At 48.2% G+C, this 17,819-nt stretch overlaps 1 long non-coding RNA gene across 1 annotated transcript; it reads right to left on the bottom strand.

Moving 5' to 3' along the window:
- Nucleotides 1–4,649: 4,649 nt before the first annotated feature.
- LOC146185874 (uncharacterized) lies at nt 4,650–7,538 on the bottom strand. Its single transcript, XR_014708047.1, has 3 exons — nt 7,430–7,538; nt 5,393–5,521; nt 4,650–5,284 (listed from the first exon to the last, which is right to left on the bottom strand). It is a non-coding gene; the product is annotated as an uncharacterized LOC146185874 (long non-coding RNA).
- Between the last annotated feature and the right edge of the window lie 10,281 nt (nt 7,539–17,819).

Genomic DNA, 17,819 nt, shown 5'->3' with positions numbered 1-17,819 from the left:
AGAGCGTAAGCTGTTATGCTTGAAAGATTAAACCGTTTTCTAAACATGACACTGTGGATGTTTTGTCATATTCTTTGTGGGCCGCCATCTTGGATCGCGACATATACGTCTCGTTCCCGAAGTATAGGCCGATTAGGCCGATGCCGCCACCTTGGAATACGACGTCATACCAGTCCTTAGTCGCGGAGGTTCCAGCCCCCGTTCCTCAGGCCTGCGTGCCAGGAGCGGCGAGTAGGGGACCTCCTAAATCGGTGGAAATTAAAGTTTCAATCAATCAATCAATCAATCAATCAATCAATCAATCAATCAATAGTGAACTAGAATTCTAGTTCACTATAGCCATGTGGTTTCAAAACGCAGCCATTTCGGATTATGACGTATAAGTCACATGGTTTCTGATGATGGCCGCAGTCTTAAATTGTTACGTAAGCGCCTCGTGATTTATAAACTATGGTGTCATCTTGAATTATGATTACTAAAGTATGCCGCCTTCTTGGATTTTGACGTAGGCGTCACGTGGGTGATATGGCGCCATCTAAACTATGCCGCCATCTTGGATTATGACGTAAGCGTCACGTGATTACTAAACTAAGCCTCTATTTTGGGTGACACCACACGATCTATGGTGGCAACCATCTTGGCCACGTGACATAGGGTGGACCTTAATGTGGCCGCTACCTTGGGTGACACCACGTGACCTGGGGTGGACCTTAGGTTGGCGCTATCTTGGATTGCTAGGGTGTCAAACCATCACAGTGAACACTACTTCGGACTCGAATCTGGAGCGGTCGAAAGACCGACAGAAATCGCCAAACGTGAGAAGAGCTTACGTTCTCGCCTAATTTAAGGACGTACAACGCGACATCTTTACAGGATCCCGTATAGCACCCCTTCCGGACCCTTGTGTGCGTACAAGCTTATACGCTACTCACGTTAACCACGAATCATTTAATGTGTGCCTCTGTTATCGTCATATATTCGTAAGCTACAACATTGTGCAAGAGCACCTGCTACAGATACAAAGCCTCGCTTTAACAAAGTCCTATACGAGCGCGCTTGTGTGGCCTAGAAATAGCATCTTAATCTTCATGCGTGTACCACCCCTTATGTTTATTTTGTATATAATCTTCATACATGTACCCACCCCTCATGTAATACCCCCGAACCGGGGGTCTTTAAGGTAATAAAGTGATGTGATGTGATGTGATGCATGTCTGACTCGGGATCCAAGGGTCCCATGGGTTGATTTCCATCTCACCCACCCCTCTAAAAACTAAAATAAAAAAATAGCTGTGGTTTAGCTTATGGTTAAAACTGGAGTTACGCGAGAGCTATTTGCATGACTACGCTTAAGTTCGGCTTAAAAGTAAAGACATGGCTTTTGCACATAGTTTATAGCTTCAGCTTTATGCCAGAGGGGGCACTTTTGACCACTAAAGTGCGATGAGGCGAAATCGTCTGTTGCGCGGTGGTCTTAAGCCATCCACTACCCAGTAAACACCAACCCATCTATGAGACGGCTATAAACTGTCTTGCCAAGACAAGCAAGATGCCTGATAGATGTCTCAGTAGACCTCTGAGATGGCTACTAAACGTATATAATATGTCTCGACAAGATATGCAAGACATTGCCAGATGTCTTGATATTTCTTGTAGTGACCTTGTAGCTCAGCTAATGCACCCACTTTTTTAGGCTACAAGACGTCTTGCAAGATATCTCCTAGAAATCTGGAAGACAAATAACATACTAAACGTAAGTCAGTCTAGCAGATAGCTATAAGGCATCTTGTCGAAGATAAACAAGTCACCTTATAGACATCTGAAGTGGCACCCAAGACAGCTTATAGACATTTAAAAGATGCATTGACAAGATATGAAAGACGTTTTTATACGTCTTGGTACATCTTGTAGCTGCCTTCTAGCTCAGCTAATGCACCCACTTTTTTTAAGCTACAAGACGTCTTGCAAGTCATCATCTAGAAATCATTAAAATAGATTCTGAATGTCTAAAATGAGCTCTAGAATCTCCTGCAATGCTCTAAATTATTTATTCCCTGCTATTTCTTGCAAAACTGTCTTAAATGCTTATGTATTTGCAGAGGTTTTCAACACCACTGCCAGACATAAAATATAGTCTCATCAGAGGCTACTACAACTAAAGCTGCATTGCCGTCACACACCCACAGTGCTCTTTCACACATTCAGTTATGATGCAAGCTAAACTGATGTACAATTGTAAATCATTAATTCTCACGCACTACAACTGTTGTCTAGTAATGAGAACTGTATGTTTTTTATTACAAAGCGTGCCACATTTCACTGTTAATGGCCATCAGGTGCGCCTTGGAAAGTTTGGTAGTAGGTGCACCCAATGCTAGAAAATGACATGAGTAAACTACAGAACTCTTTAATTTCCTCAGCATTATACATTGCAAATAGGCAACTTAAACAATCTCGGGCATGTTAAAAGCAAGGAAAGCCACAAGCAACAGTATGCAAATGACTTTCATTATTACAGCGCAAAGACGGACGGGACAAGAGGAGGACATAACAGCGCTGTGTCCTCCTCTTGTCCCGTCCGTCTTTGCGCTGTAATAATGAATGTATGTAACCAACTCGCCCAAAATGTTGTATTATGCAAATGACAAAATGTGGTTCTCGGAAGCCTAATATTGTACCAAGGAAGAAAACACCAGAAAGAGCCAACTCATGAACACATAACATGAAAAGAATGATGCACATTGTCATTCATTCTCACAGACATTAAAACTGCGAACAGTAAGTGAGATCTGTACACATTCTTTGTTACAAAACATGCCACACTGCATAGTGGACAGCCATCATTGGGTGCTCTTTGGGAGATTCGACAATAACTGCAAAAGGTGCTAGGAAACAAAATGTGTAAATCATATATTTGATTTTTTTCACCAATGCACTACGAAGTTAAAAGCACAGAAACTAGACACTACAAGTGGTATGAAAATGACAAAATAATAATGCAGTTCTGTCCAAGCTTAAAATGATCTCTACAAAAACAATGAAAACATCCATACTCCAAACAAGAACAGGAAATGACTAGAAATAAACAGGGATAGGTATGCAAAAGTGTACAAAACTGGTTGAGTGGTTAAATGAACTATCTGCATAATGTTTGTACAAAATAAAACAAAGCAACAAATTCGAATGAAAAAGCTTCAGTATACAGAAAAAGGTGCTTTCACAAAGGACCATCATCACCAGTGTTGCATTTCATAATACTATATGTGCATGCATGTCACCAACTGAATGCTGGTCATACATACATCTTGTAGAAACTGTATAAACACTTGAGCATTAGGCACAACATCAAATCCATTAAAAAATCTACACTGCAAAAAAAGAAGCCAAGACTGCTTCACTGCTGCTGTTCCTGTTAGCATGACTAGAATGCACAGAAAAAAATGCAATGGCTGCATGCCTGTCATAGTTACATTCTACTATCATAACTAAAAAGCACTAAGGAAAAGGTAGCAGGTAAGGGTGTACATCACTCTACAAGAAACACTAGAAGGCACAATAAGGAAAAAAAAAGGAAGGAGCAAAAGGTTTGCATCCCTGTTATTGTACATACCAACCACTATATTCTATCTCAAAAGCTGTTTGCAGCACTACAAAAGATAAGGGCAGCATGAACCAGCCATGATGGCACAAACTGCCCTTACCTTTTGTAGTGCAGCAAACAGCTTTCGAGGAGTACAGAAGGCACAGCAAAAAAAAAAAAAAAGAGTTAAATTCAGTGTTGCACACGTTCTGCTCTTCAAATTCTGCTGGTATAAAAAGAAGGAAGTTAACTGCTGAGATAGTTGGTTTTCAGAAATAAAAAAGGTATTTAGCATAACACAGACACACACAAGAAAGAAGACACCACGTGTACTTACTACAACTGTTTATTTAGGGGCAAGCAGTCGATGCATAGCTTTCACTGCTGATGTGCACATGTACAAGGTAACAGGAAAACAGCACCAATCTTACCAAAGCAGGTATGAGAAATATCTGTTCAGCCTCAAAGAAAAACTGAAGTGTTGCTGACACAGCTCGAACCTGTTTAATGCATAGATGGTATCCTCTGCTCCCTGAAAGCTTGCTCAGCTAAGCCATCACATAAGCTACGAAAGCAAACAGGTCAGGTGTCAGACAAGACATGGCCAGCATTTCGTAAAGTGCACCACCGTCTATAAAATTCTACTGTCATGTAGAAAAATCTTATTTTGCACAAGCAGGATTCTGCGTGAATGGCCAACTTAGGGAACATGCAAAAGACATTAACAATGAAGGTGAGCGACTTGTCTTGCACCGTAGGGTTTGCACCAATTGTGAAAACTGTGGGTAACGGCTCATGAAACACTAGAAGCCCTTCATATAAAAAAGCAGGTTACAGCTGTGTCAGTAGCAAATTGGTTTTTCTCATGAGACTGAAGAAAAATTTCTCACGCATAGTTTGACAAAATTGGTGCTGTTTCCATGTTGCCTTGTACCCGTGTGCATCACCTGAGTAGGCTATGTATATCGGCTGCTTTCCGCTGGACAGTTGTAAGTGCTGGTGGTGTCCTCTGTCTTGTGTGCGACTGTGTTATGCTAAATAGCCTGTTATTATGCATGGAGAAAAGGCATTGAAAAAAAAAAACAAGGTCTAAATACCACTGCCAACATTCTGGCATGAAAGCATTGTAAAATGAGGGAGCTGGCATGGGTTGTGCATCTGTTATTCTGTACATCCCCTAGAGGGCAGAGAAAATTGAAAAAAAAAAATAAATAAAGAAAACTTCTGGGGCTATCAGATCCACTGCAGTCAGTTACAAATTAAAAGGGGCAAATATCCCTCAAAGGAGGCTTTTCTGCCAATCAGATCGTTCTCAACACTGGTACCACTCCAGCCCTTGTCCACAGCTAACTAGGCTGGGCAGCTTTTTCTTTATCGGTACTGAACACCAGCTGCACTGCCTCTGTTTTGTCACCTACTGCCATGAAAGGGGGAATTCCTTTGTGGCTCAATTGATTGGGAGGCTCCTCTCTGTCAATTGTTGGAGGCCTACCTTTGCAAAATTACAAAGCTTCAAACTTGAGTTGTAACTGAGCACAGAAGGTGCCTTGATCCCAGCTGCTTGCTATTGTGGCATTGTTCATGGTGGCTGTGCAGCGCCTTTAGATGTGGACTTGGTCTTTGTCACAAGGCAAACACCAACCACTCTTTTGTGATGTCGGCAAAACTAAGTTTCATTGGTGTTGAAGGCTTTCCATGTCACACCTGGCAGGATTAAAATCAAAAGCACGATTTAGACATATGAGCTCCCAAACAGAAGGAAAAAGTCCCACTGTTGGCAACTCTTAAGTTTTTGGCACAGTCAAACCATACCTGTGTATTCAGTCAGTAGCCCGCGACTGCCCAGTGAGATGTCAGTCCCGTGGCCCTCATCACTAAGTTGTGTTTGCAGCACAGACAGGAAAAGGATAGTTGCTAGGCAGCCGTGGAGGTGGTGGCAACCTGCAAGGTGTTCCAATGCTTTAAAGATTTCTTGTGAAGTTTAATAAAGCAAATCACTGACTACAAAACACTGGCACAAATTCCACTATGGGATAAGAATTTAACCTCAAAATATGTCACATAAGGTTGAGAGTACCGAGTACACAACAGAAATATGTTTAACCAAGACACGCACTAGCAGCACAAAATAGTGCTGAGTATAATATATGTATATTAATAACTCCTTGATGACCTCGAGAGCTAAAACATTTCCTTGTCTTCACCAACAGAAACCCCTGAAGAGAACCACCATTTTCCTCATTTATACATTCCTTTTTTTTTTTTTATCGAGAGTGACTTTCTATGCTGGGTAAGGTTTCTGCCTCTGAGTTTGCCAAGTGTTTCATTCGACAGAAGAAATAAATCTATGTATCATGTATCTATGTATGGATGCATTACCTATGTATGTATCTATGCATGTATATATGTAGGTACCTATGTATGTATGTATGCATCACCAGTTTTTCCTAGCACAAATGAAAGCAATATTTTAAACAGTGAGCATGCACCCAGAACAAAAAAAAAAAGAATGCATAGCTCACTTGCTTGAGCTGTTTGGTAAGTGTTTTGTTTACATGAAAATTCGTGCAGACACAAAAAAAAAACAAGAGCACCAAACACAGACCCAACAGCACAATGTGAAAAAGAGCATTAAATTAAATGAAGGCATTTCACCTTTGATGCCAAACACCTTCACTTCGGGAGGAGTCCATATGCTATCAAAAGGTTTGCGTGGAGTCACAGCTTTGTTGTTGCGGGCAGCCAGAAGGCATACACTGAACCCATATTATAACGTGGCTACATTCTATACGCCTTAAAAGTAATTTAAGATTCAGTACTCTCTTTTCTTTTCCCAGTTCTGGACAGGAAGAGTCTATTATTGGCCCTGAAGCAAGAAAACAAATGAAATTGATATGTTCTTGTGTATTAATAATAGGCTTTTCGTTATACGAGGTCCCTCCGAAAGATTTGCTTTCGACTTCCTTCTGTACCAATTGAACTGAAGCTTAATTTCTTAAAACATTTCCGTCAATAAAAAAAAAAAAAAAACCTGAGGACCAAAGCAAATAGAGCACCAGCACATCACACATCATGCAGTTCAGGAACTTAAAAAGAACTAAATTGTGCTTTCTGACTATATGAAAATGTAAAATCACTTATGCGGCAATGTAATGCCTGACTGTAAACATTTTATGAACTATTAAAATTAAATCACTGCAGAATGTTTGTACGCCGTTCCTATCTCGCCATGCGTTTCAACTTGTGCCTGTGAACAGGCCGAGAGTATTTTGCTAGCAGTTGGGAGTCGCTGTGGCCAGAATGCACCTTACCCTCCCCTCTAAGGCGGCTTATTGAGATCGTTCTTCTTTTTCGCAACCGCGGCATAACTTAGCGCGTATAGAGCTCTGCAGGCTGCCATAAACAATGCGCGGCTTCCACTCGACGGTGCGTATTTTCTGTATCTTGCTGTAGAGTGAAGGCCACACTAAGCATGCAGACTTTCGTGCTCAGTTGTGTTTCCTGGGAAAGTGTTAGAACCAGCGGCAATCAACGAAAGACGTCGGATCGCCAAGCTCATTTTGAAGAATTACATCGCGAGGTTCCGCCGCCAATGGCAGTTCACGAAACGCGGCGAGTGGAATTACAAGCGCAAAACCTTCCTGCATGCACACAACTACAGATGCGCCATAAAACACCACCTTTTGTACTGACTAAACGGTCCGCGCGCGCTATCTTGCTTGCCCATACGGCCTGCGCTGGCGGATGCACACAACGGTCCTTGCAGCATTTTTATCGGAAAAAGAAAACACTCAGTCACTTTACTGCTCCATTAAGTGACACATTTAGAAGAACCAATTTCTTACTCACCCAGCGAAGCTTGCCTTGCAGCCAGAAGTAGCAGCCGCTGTGCGGGATACATTTTCAACGCAGTCACAAACCAACGGCCTAACGTGCAGACACGACTAGACACGACGAAATGGCCGGCTGCCGAGCAGCGCATTGATACAATAACTTTAAAAACAATGAAAATCTGAAATATATTTCATAAAACAAGCTATACAAGTAAAATGTAACTGTTGCTTATGACGTATTTGTTTCAAAACGGTAAATACAACCTGCGTCTTGCGTAATTATTTTGGCGAACTATTTTCTATCTCGCTGTAAAGAGGAGGGGTGCAAAAAGGCCACGACGCGCGAAGTTTGGGAATGGCGGGTCGTGCATAGCTGGCGTTCCGTATTAACATCGGCGCAGCAAATCGTTCCTCTGTACGAACTACTGGCTTTTATCCCACACGGATACATCGCTAGCTTGCTTTGTCGTAGTGAACACTCGGAGTTTGGAGTTTTCCGGCAGGCTGGACTGCGCCCAGCGAGGTCGAACACAGGTGTGGCTATGGGCTGCGCCAATTAAACGATGCAGAAATGAAGGTGTCAGCGACTTTTGTACATTATGTTCAGATACCCATCGCCTAAACAGCATTTCTTGGTGCCATATTGGTCCTGCACGCTGGAAACAGCCAAGATTGCATGCTTAATTCAAAAGCGCAGGCACTTTGGATACAGCATTTTGCAAGCTGAAAAATTGCTATAACAAACCTTCGACAATTTATACTTAGAGTATGCAGAACAGTGTCGTCCAGTTAAATTGTGCATATTGCACTACAGGCGCATATGTGACCATGAAACGTCTTGTGAGGAAGTATGGTAGACTTCTGAAACAGAACTCTAGAAGACATCTTGCGTAAGCCAGCTAATAACTGTCTTGCGTAGCTGAAGACATAAAAATTCTTCACAAGACAGATTCCAGACATCTTGCCGATGATGTCTTTTAGACTAGCACCAAGCGACGTCTTGTAGATGTCTTTGATAGCTCAAGATATATGTGACCAATATAGACATATCAAGACAGCTACAAGATATTCTGTGCTCAGTGGGTACGGCACTTCCTTCTCTCTATTTTCACTCCCACCTTCTCCTTTTACTTACGACTCGGTTAAGGAAATTGTGACAGATACTACTGCGCCTTGTATTTCTTGTACACCAATTTGAAACGCCGCTGATGCCTTCTGCACTGTCTGCCTCTATTTGGTGCGTGGTGCGGCGTTCGAGGAAGCGCGAAATGAATGGCGCCGCACGGACGCCTGGATCGAATGTCCGGTGGGGTTAACTTCGCCTGGTGACGCCATCACCAGCCGTGACGTCATGACCGGATGTGACGTCATCACGACGTTACTCCTGGTTATTAGACATGACCGGATGGGACGTCATGATGTCACAGCCGATGACATGACATTTTTCTTGACTTCAGGGGAGTCGACGCATTCCCATATATTTGGTCGAGAGTATCCCTCTCCCCACATGCTTTACACAACAGGCATCAGCGTCGACTCCCCTGGAGTAGAGGAAAATATCAATAGCAGAGAGAGCTAGCAAGCCCTGCTACGGAGCGAAGACTCCACTCGACAGCAACAAGCCGTCCGCCTGGGGGCAGAGGCCGCGTGAAGAGACAAAATCTCTTTGTTATAGCCTTTAGTCGCGGAGGCTCCAGCCCCCATCCCCTAGGTCTGCGTGCCGAGGGTAGGGAGTAAGGTGGACAATAAAAGTTGTCATCCATCCATCTATCCGATGACATGACCATGGTGGACGTGACCATGTGATGATGTCATAACCAGTCATTGTCATTAATCATTACTATTTAGTTATGACTAATTATTACTAGTTAGTCATTAGTAGTGCGGCGGCGCCAGCTATGCTACTATCATTCTCACGCTAGAGAAGATGCGCTTCTCACGATCCCGGGCGTGGCGCAGTTGGTAAAGCACTCGGCTAGGGATCCGAGCGATGGAGGTTCGGTTCCCAGTGGAGGCGTTGTTCTTTTTTTTTTCATGAGGAGACTGGCCCAGCGGCACCATCAGCTGCGGCGGTTGCTAGGCAACAGCTCAAGGTCAGTGTGACCATGACGAAAGTGCGACAGTGGTAGTGGTGGTGAAAACGCTTAGATGAGGAGGGTGACTGTTCCTGGCCCTACGGGGCCGGTGGTGGTGGTGGTGGTAGAAAACATTTATATAGGATACAAATACAGGAGGCTATGCGTGAGCTGACCCTGAAGGGGCCAACCCTCACAAACACAAGGTGGAGGTCCGTAGTTCGGGACCCCAGTGGCGTCTGCCGCCGCTCGGGCTCGCCCGACTAAGACCCGTTGGGCCTTCAGGTCGGAGCAGCCGAGCAGGGTCGCCTCCCAATCCTCCTGGGTTGGGTTGGGGTGAGGGGGGATAGCCGGATTTGAGGGGCAGGCCCACACCATGTGATAGATGTCCGAAGACACCACACCACAGTGCGGGCAGCTGCCAGAGAAAGCAGGGTCGAAGTGTTTTAGAGCTGCCGAGCACAGCAGTGTGTTGGTATAGAGGCTGAGTAAGAGCCGCTCATCCGCCTTTGAAAGGCCTTTACATGGGCGGGGGTAAAGGCTGTGGCTAGATTGGTAGTAATTTACGATATCTTTGAATGTATAAGCCGGATTAGGATCAGCGTCCTGGTCAGAGGGGGAGGAGGAGGGAACTTCCCGGAGAGAGAGCGCGCGGGCGGCGGCGTCGGCAGCGTCGTTTCCAGCCAGCCCCTGATGAGCAGGAGCCCAAATAATATATCGGGTAGCGGGGTCCCCAATGTAGGAGCTATGTTGAAGTATTCGGTACGCTAGATAAGGGGTCCAGCCCTGTTCGACGTTCCGACAGGCCCCTCGCGAGTCGGAAATTATATATTTCGAGTCAGAGTGGGAAGCAGCCAATGCTATGGCGATCTCCTCCGCACGAGTTATGTGGCGGGCCCTGAAGCTAAGACCGTTGACTGTTTTCGCCTCGTGGACGACTGCGGCCGTGTACCACCCCCCATGGTGCGGGCCAGAGGCGTCCACATAAAAAACGCCGGGTTTAGAACCATAATGGCGTGCCAGGGCTTCCGCCCGCGCCAGGCGTCTGCCATCGTGGTCTTCGCGTGCCATTTTGGCGGGAAGAGGGCGTACGCGGAGGGCGCATCTCCACGGCGCTGGAATGCGTGCCCGTTCTTCCATAAGTGTCGTATGTTTGATGTGGAGCCGGGCAAGAAGGCGGCGGCCCGACTGCGTCTGCGACAAACGCGTATATTGATTTGTGAGGTGCGCTTCCCTCAATTCCCTGAAGGTGTTCACCATTCCCAGCGCCATGAGGCGCTGGTTTGAGGTATTCACCGGAATATCGAGGGCCCGCTTAATGATTTTGCGGAGAATGACCTCGAGGGCATCCTCATCTTGCTTCCGCAGGTGGAGATATGGAGTCGAATACAGGATTCGACTGGTTACGAAGGCGTTTGCCAGCCGCAAGGCATCCTTGCTTCGTAACCGCCCGCTTTTATTGGAAACCCGGCGGACCATGCGGCCCACCTGGTCCCCCACCTTGCGGAGTTTAGCCAATGTGGTGCCTGGCTTGCGGTGTTGGTGAATGAAGAGCCCCAGTACTCGGACTTCTTTTGTTTCTGGAATTGGACCTGATTGAAGAGTAAGTTGAATTTTAGTAGTGCATTTGGGAGAGGGTGGATGTGCACAAATTCCGATTTCTGTGAGGAGCATTGAAGGCCGCAGCGGCTAGCATAGCGGTCTACTATAGTCGCCGCATGCTGCAGGCTGGCCTCAATGTCTCCAAGTGAGCCCTGTGTAGCCCACGGGGTGATGTCGTCGGCGTACAGAGCATGCTGCACGCCCTCGACAGTACCCAGCTGGGCCGGCAGGCGCATCATGGCCAAATTGAATAGCAGGGGAGAAAGCACTGCGCCTTACGGCGTTCCCCTGGTACCTAGGGGGAAGGGGCCGTGTTCGTTATCCTGAATGCGGATGTAAGAGTGGCGGTCTGTGAGGAATTGGCGGATATATTTGAAGGCACGGTGGCCACAGTTGGTTTGACTTAAATGAGTGAGAATAACATCATGCACACATTTCTTTTGCAGACCTCTTCAGCCGAGCGCTGAGAGTCGCGGGTCGAGACCTCCTCCTGATTGTAGGCGACTTTAACGCCCCCAGTCGGCTTTGGGGCTACCACCGTGAAGAAAAGCGAGGGCGCAGGTTGGCGGAGCTTGCGTCCACGCTGGGCTTCACTCTTCACACTGACCCCGTCTACCCAACCCGACTTAGTGACTCCGTGGCAAGGGACACGTCCGGACCTCACCTTTACTTATAACATCCAACATGCAGACTGGGTCAACACCGAGGAAACCCTCGGCAGCGACCACTGCATTATCAATACCACAATCAGAACTCGTCCACTCTCTAAACCCACAACACAAGCCCGCCTCCCAGATTGGACGAAATTCAGGCAAAATTTCGACAACATAACATCCATTACAGAGCAAGGGTACACCTCATGGTCCCAGCATTTGGTTTCACACCTTCGCTCCACCGAAACTCAGATTCAACTTTCAGAGGTGGTATCGGATATGTGGACAACCACCTACTCCACCTCTGGGAAGCTCGGCACTCCCTCGTCCGCCGATGGCGCCGGCAGAAACATAACAGAAACCTTAAAGTTCGAATTGCCGAGCTCACCCAGCGAGCGGCTGAGTATGCGGCCCAGCTCGCCGACTCTAACTGGGTGGATAGGTGCAACACGGCAGCGCGTCAAATGTCCAGCCGAAACACATGGCGCCTCTTTCGCGCCCTCATTGATCCAACTCAGACCCGTAGAGAAACACAAAAACATCTTCAGCGTGTAATCCACACCTTCTCTGGTAATACTATACTCCGTTTCATACATCAGGTGCAACGCAGCGAAAGCTACGCAAGTAGTCCGCAAGAAAAAAAACAGGAGGCGTATCACTACGCGCTCGTTCTGTAGGCGAGGGGTTCCTGCTGAAACGGGCTCTATTCCGAGCATACACGTTTGCAATAACATGCTTCGCATGCTTAGACATCTTCACAGAGCGGATCTTGTAGAAAAAATGCGCACCAAAGAACCATTTTCTCAAAAAGAGATGCGCAGCGCGGAGGGCACAGCCAGCGCCATCTGGTGGCACAGCTGGCAAGGTTGCGGGGCAGCAAAACGCGGCACGAACAAAAACGACGTAAAAAAACATACAAATTAGCTGAATCCGACTTTTTCTCCCTAAAAAAGGTGCTTTTTATGAAGTTGATGGCAAATGTAAAATGTATTAAGCTTGCAGACAAAGCAACTATTATTTTCTGTCGTCAAGAGCGGGCACTATTTTTTATCGCGGATGCGGAGAGCGCAAACAAGAGCTGTAGCTTTGGTAGTGTTGCACTTGATGTATGAAACGGAGTATACACAACTCGCGCACAAACTCAGGAACCGATATTTGTGCAACATACAGGACATCCGTGGGCAGGCGTACTCTTATGCAGGCTCTGAGAACGCTGAGCTTGATCAGCCGTTTAAGCTCCACGACTTACGGGCAGCCCTGGGCAAAATGAAACGGGGTACTGCACCTGGCCGGGACAAAATCACTGTTAAATTACTAGCTAACCTTCCCGACTCAGCTTATACAACTTTATTGGACTACATCAATGAAATATGGCGAGCGATACGCCACTCCCCATTGATTGGAAAACCGCTGTGGTCACATTCATACCAAAGGCCGGCAAAGCAATAAACACGGACAACCTTCACCCCATCTCTCTTACCTCTTGTGTGGGCAAACTTATGGAGACGATGGTGCGGGACCGGTTGTCTGAGTACCTTGAGACACAACATGTCTTCGCGGACACCATGTACGGATTTCGACCACACAGATCCGCACAGGATGTCTTGCTTCAACTACATTGGGAAGTCATTGACCCCCTCGAGTGCCCTCATAACGACAGGGTCGTACTCGCCCTGGATCTTAAGGGGGCTTTTGACAATGTACGGGACTGGGACGGCAGGTCAACGCTGCTTGCGGCGGGGGCTAGCCGGCCACCAATTTTTTTCTGTTGTAGGCCGTCATTGCACCCGCCACCGCTTAGGTGGTGGACAACGGCTGTTTGCGGCGAGCGTCTTTCTCTCCCTCTTCTTTTTATTTTCTCTACTTTCTCTCTTCTATCTGCACGAGGCAGCGGAGGTGGCTCAGCTACAGAGCCAGTAGCAGGCCCGTGCATTTTGTTGTTGTGGCTGTAGGAAGGAGGAAAAGAAAATGCACGGGCCTGCTACTGGCTCTGTAGCTGAGCCACTTCCGCTGCCTCGTGCGGATATCAAGGAAAAAAAAAATTATGAGGGACCTTAGTGACTAAAGTAGTGAACGGCGAAAACCTGAGGAGCCTCATCTTGTCTAGCGTTCCTGCCATCTGCAATCCCACATATGAGCGCGCGCCAATAAACGCCACGCGACAGTCGCCGCAAAAGCGGGATACACTTTGTCCACGGCAGTATGAGCAATTACTGATTGATTTATAGGAAGGGAAAGGCGCAGTAACTGTCTCACTTGTTTCCTGTGGACACCTCAACCGCGCCGTAAGGGAAGGGAGGAAGGTTAGAGTGAAAGAGGAGCCGTAGTGGAGGGCTACGGAGTAATTTCGACCACCTGGGGATCTTTAACGTGCGCTGACATCGCACAACACACGGACGCCTCTTCGTTTCGCCTCCATATATGAGCAATTAAAGGCTTTCGCCTTAATAGAGAAGAAAGGAAAAGAAGAGGGAGATAAAGACGCGTCTCACAACAGCCGTCAATGTAGAGGCCCCTCCTCCCCCTCAGGAAGACCCTGAGGGAGTGGAGGGGCCTCTACATCGATGGCAATAAAGTTATCTTGAAGCGGCGGCAGGTGCAATGACGGCCTACAACAGATACAAATCCGGTGGCAGGCTAGCCCCCGCCGCAATTAAGCGGCGGTGACCTACCAGTCCAAGCCTTGTATTGCCAGGAGCAGCCACCCCGTTCCCCTTCTCGCATTTTCGCCGTGGCGGTGCTCGAACTGTCGCACCGCTCCTACACATCTGGGGTGTTTATAACACTAATCAGACATTAACTAGTACTCAAAAAGTGCAAGTAATGGTTAACTATCACTAACCGATAGTAATGGTTAGACGTTTCGAGACGTCCATAGCCGCCACATGGTGACATCATCATGACGCCATATCCGGTCATGCATATCAACCGAAAGTGATAATGACGTTACATTCGGTCATGACTGGTGGTGACGTCACTAGGAGAAAAGGGTACTCTGGATCATATAATCTGGCAATGCCTTGATTCCCCTGGCGCCAAGGAAAACAAATAGCAGAGAAGCCTGTGAACTGCTACTGCGGAGCGAGACCCCCGCCAACCAGCAGCAAGCTATCCGCCTGGCGGCTGAAGCCGCGAAGAAACACTGTCGCTTCGCCTGTCTTTAGTCGCGGTCCCATAGGCCTGCGTGCCGGGGGAGGTGTTGGCCGGGGGCGGGGTGTAGGGGGCCTCTTACATCGATGGAAAAATGAAATTCTCAACAACAGCAACACGCATATATGAAGCTGACTTCGCCGGGCGTTCCATCCCTGTATCCGTGCGGCGCCTTTCATATGGCGCTTCCTCGAACGCTGCACACAGAGCACAGAAATAGACTAAAAAAATAGTTGTCACTCAATTGGGGCGACGTCAGGGATGTGACGTCATCTGCCGTAAGCTATGACTGCTATGACGACCAAGAGGGAACGAGTGCGCTCCAACGCCGCCGGGCGGTGCTTCTTGCCTTCCGCGAGTGACAGATGCTGCGCCTTTTACTTCCTGTAAACGAATTATAGGACGCCGGTGAACTTAGACGCGCTCGACATGGAAGCCAAGGAGAGTTTAGCTGCTGAACGGAGCAGAAGACTGGAGAAATTAACTCCTTCTAATCCCGAAGTAGTCACTGCTTTTCGCTACGTATATCCATGGCATAGCAGAGCTAAGCTATTTTTCATTTTTTTTTTTCCAACGGCGGTGACAGATACTCCCAGCAGCTAGGAGGAGGAAGAACATTTATTTCCGCCGAATATGGTGCAGCAGCCACCTACGTGTCCGCACGCAGGCGTCCGGGGAGGCAGTCTGTCACACCGCGGCCAGAGGACACCCGGCCTCGTCTAGGAGAAGAGGTCTTCAGCCTCGGCCGCCAGGCGGACGGCGAATCGCTGTGTTTTTTCGTCGGAGCTTCTTAGCGTGGTCTCCCATTCATCGCTAGTTTTAATCGCGTTGCGCCCTGGGGCACGAACGCATCTCCATATTATATGATCTAATGTTGCCACGTGGCCGCAAAATTTACAAATTTCGGTTTCTGCACCGTCCCTCTTCCGCCCTCTGGCACCCGTCCAACTCCTCCACAGGGGCGAAAAGAAATTTCGAGCTTGGAGTCTTCTCCAGTCGTACGATTCCTTTTTACTCAGGGATCTAACCGGTGGCGGATATATCCTCCGGTCTTTCTTCAAGTTGTCGGTTACATCCCTAAAGGTACCTATACATTCTTTGGTTTTAGATGTTGTGGAGGCGTCCGCAGCACCCCGAGGTAGCGAGGAGCGGGCGAGCATGTGGGCAGCCTCGTTGCCGGCGAGACCGGCGTGTGCTGGGGTCCAGATTATGGTCACGCTTTCGGCGAGAGACGACTCGTTCAGAAGTTTTGCAGCACGATTGCTGACTCTACCCTTGCTAAAATTTCTAACCGCCGCTTTGCTATCGCTGATGACGTGTTTCACGCCTGGTCGTGCAATGGCAATGGCTATTGCAATCTCCTCCGCCTCTACCGGCGGTAGATCTCGATTTCTTTCTATTCCTATGGCGATCCCAGTGTCCAATAGGATCGGAAGTGATAGTGGAAAGAGAGAAAGAGGAGCCGCAATGGAGGGCTACAGAGTAATTTAGACCGCCTGGGTCTTCTCCTACGTCTCCGCATCGGAGGCTCCTGGACTCCCACGGAGATGTACCGTCTTTGCCAAAAGTAACCAGGCTGCGTGTTCGGCTTCTCAGACGTGTAGTATAGAATTCGTACCACTTTTGAACCTGCAATATCTGTGCAAAGTAAAGGCGAGCTCCTGTCCTCACTTATTAACAAGTTTTGACACTCTAGGAATTTATGTTGGCTTTAAAATACAAGCGACAAGCAAAACTTGCAGCCTGGTTACTTTTGGCAAGTACGTCCGTGGCCGGACTCCCTCCCCTGCATGCCCCTCCCGTGGTGACACAGGAACGCTGCGGCATCTCCTTTGTGTGTGCCCAGCACACACCCACCACCATCGAAGGATGGAGGCAGGCTACCGGGCCCTCGGACTTCCTGCTGCCACGGAGGACCTGGTGCTTTTCCTGACCAGGAGTCCGCTGGCAGCCTACCGGCTCCTGCTGGCCTTCCTGAAGGAGTCCGGCTTAGCTGTTCATCTTTAGTCTCCCACCGGACCATGACCATGGCGCTGGCGAACATCGAGAGCGGCTTAGACGATGACCCCTCCCCCCCCCCTTCCCAACATCCCATCTTCCCTTCCCCTGGTTACTTTTGGCAAGTACGTCCGTGGCCGGACTCCCTCCCCTACATGCCCCTCCCGTGGTGACACAGGAACGCTGCGGCATCTCCTTTGTGTGTGCCCAGCACACACCCACCACCATCGAAGGATGGAGGCAGGCTACCGGGCCCTCGGACTTCCTGCTGCCACGGAGGACCTGGTGCTTTTCCTGACCAGGAGTCCGCTGGCAGCCCACCGGCTCCTGCTGGCCTTCCTGAAGGAGTCCGGCTTGGCTGTTCATCTTTAGTCTCCCACCGGACCATGACCATGGCGCTGGCGAAGAAGTAGACATCGAGAGCGGCTTAGACGATGACCCCCCCCCCCCCCCCCCTTCCCAACATCCCATCTCCCCTTCCCCTGGACGCCAAGAGTGCCGCCACGACGTAGGCCGGCATAACCCGCGTCCAGTATCCCCGCCCCAAGAATACCCCTAAGACCTCATCATCATCCTGGGGATCTTTAACGTGCGCTGACATTGCACAGCATACGGACGCCTCTTCGTTTCGCCTGGTTATAGTGCTCTAGAATATTGGGCAGTGTGACGACCGGCGCCGAAGAGCGGGCCGCTTTTGCGATGACAAGAACCGACTCCCGCGAGAGGGCGCGACGTGCAACAGGGGTGCCACGTTCGCCGCTCGGCGCGTAGCGGCCGCGGGATAGCGGGGGTACAGAGGAGGGTTGCGGTTCTCTTTGGAGCGATTTTCAGCCGGTACGCAATTAGTGTGATAATTAATAAAGAGGCTACTTATTCCAGGTGCTTAAACTGATCCCTTCCATTATTAGACATCGTGCACGCTTGGGTA

The sequence above is a fragment of the Amblyomma maculatum genome, chromosome 6, assembly GCF_055883805.1.
Source record: "Amblyomma maculatum isolate TAMU_Amacu chromosome 6, ASM5588380v1, whole genome shotgun sequence".
Classification (NCBI taxonomy): Eukaryota; Metazoa; Arthropoda; class Arachnida; order Ixodida; family Ixodidae; genus Amblyomma; species Amblyomma maculatum.
Note: the sequence above shows the minus strand (reverse complement) of the source record. Positions and strands in the feature narration are given on the sequence as shown.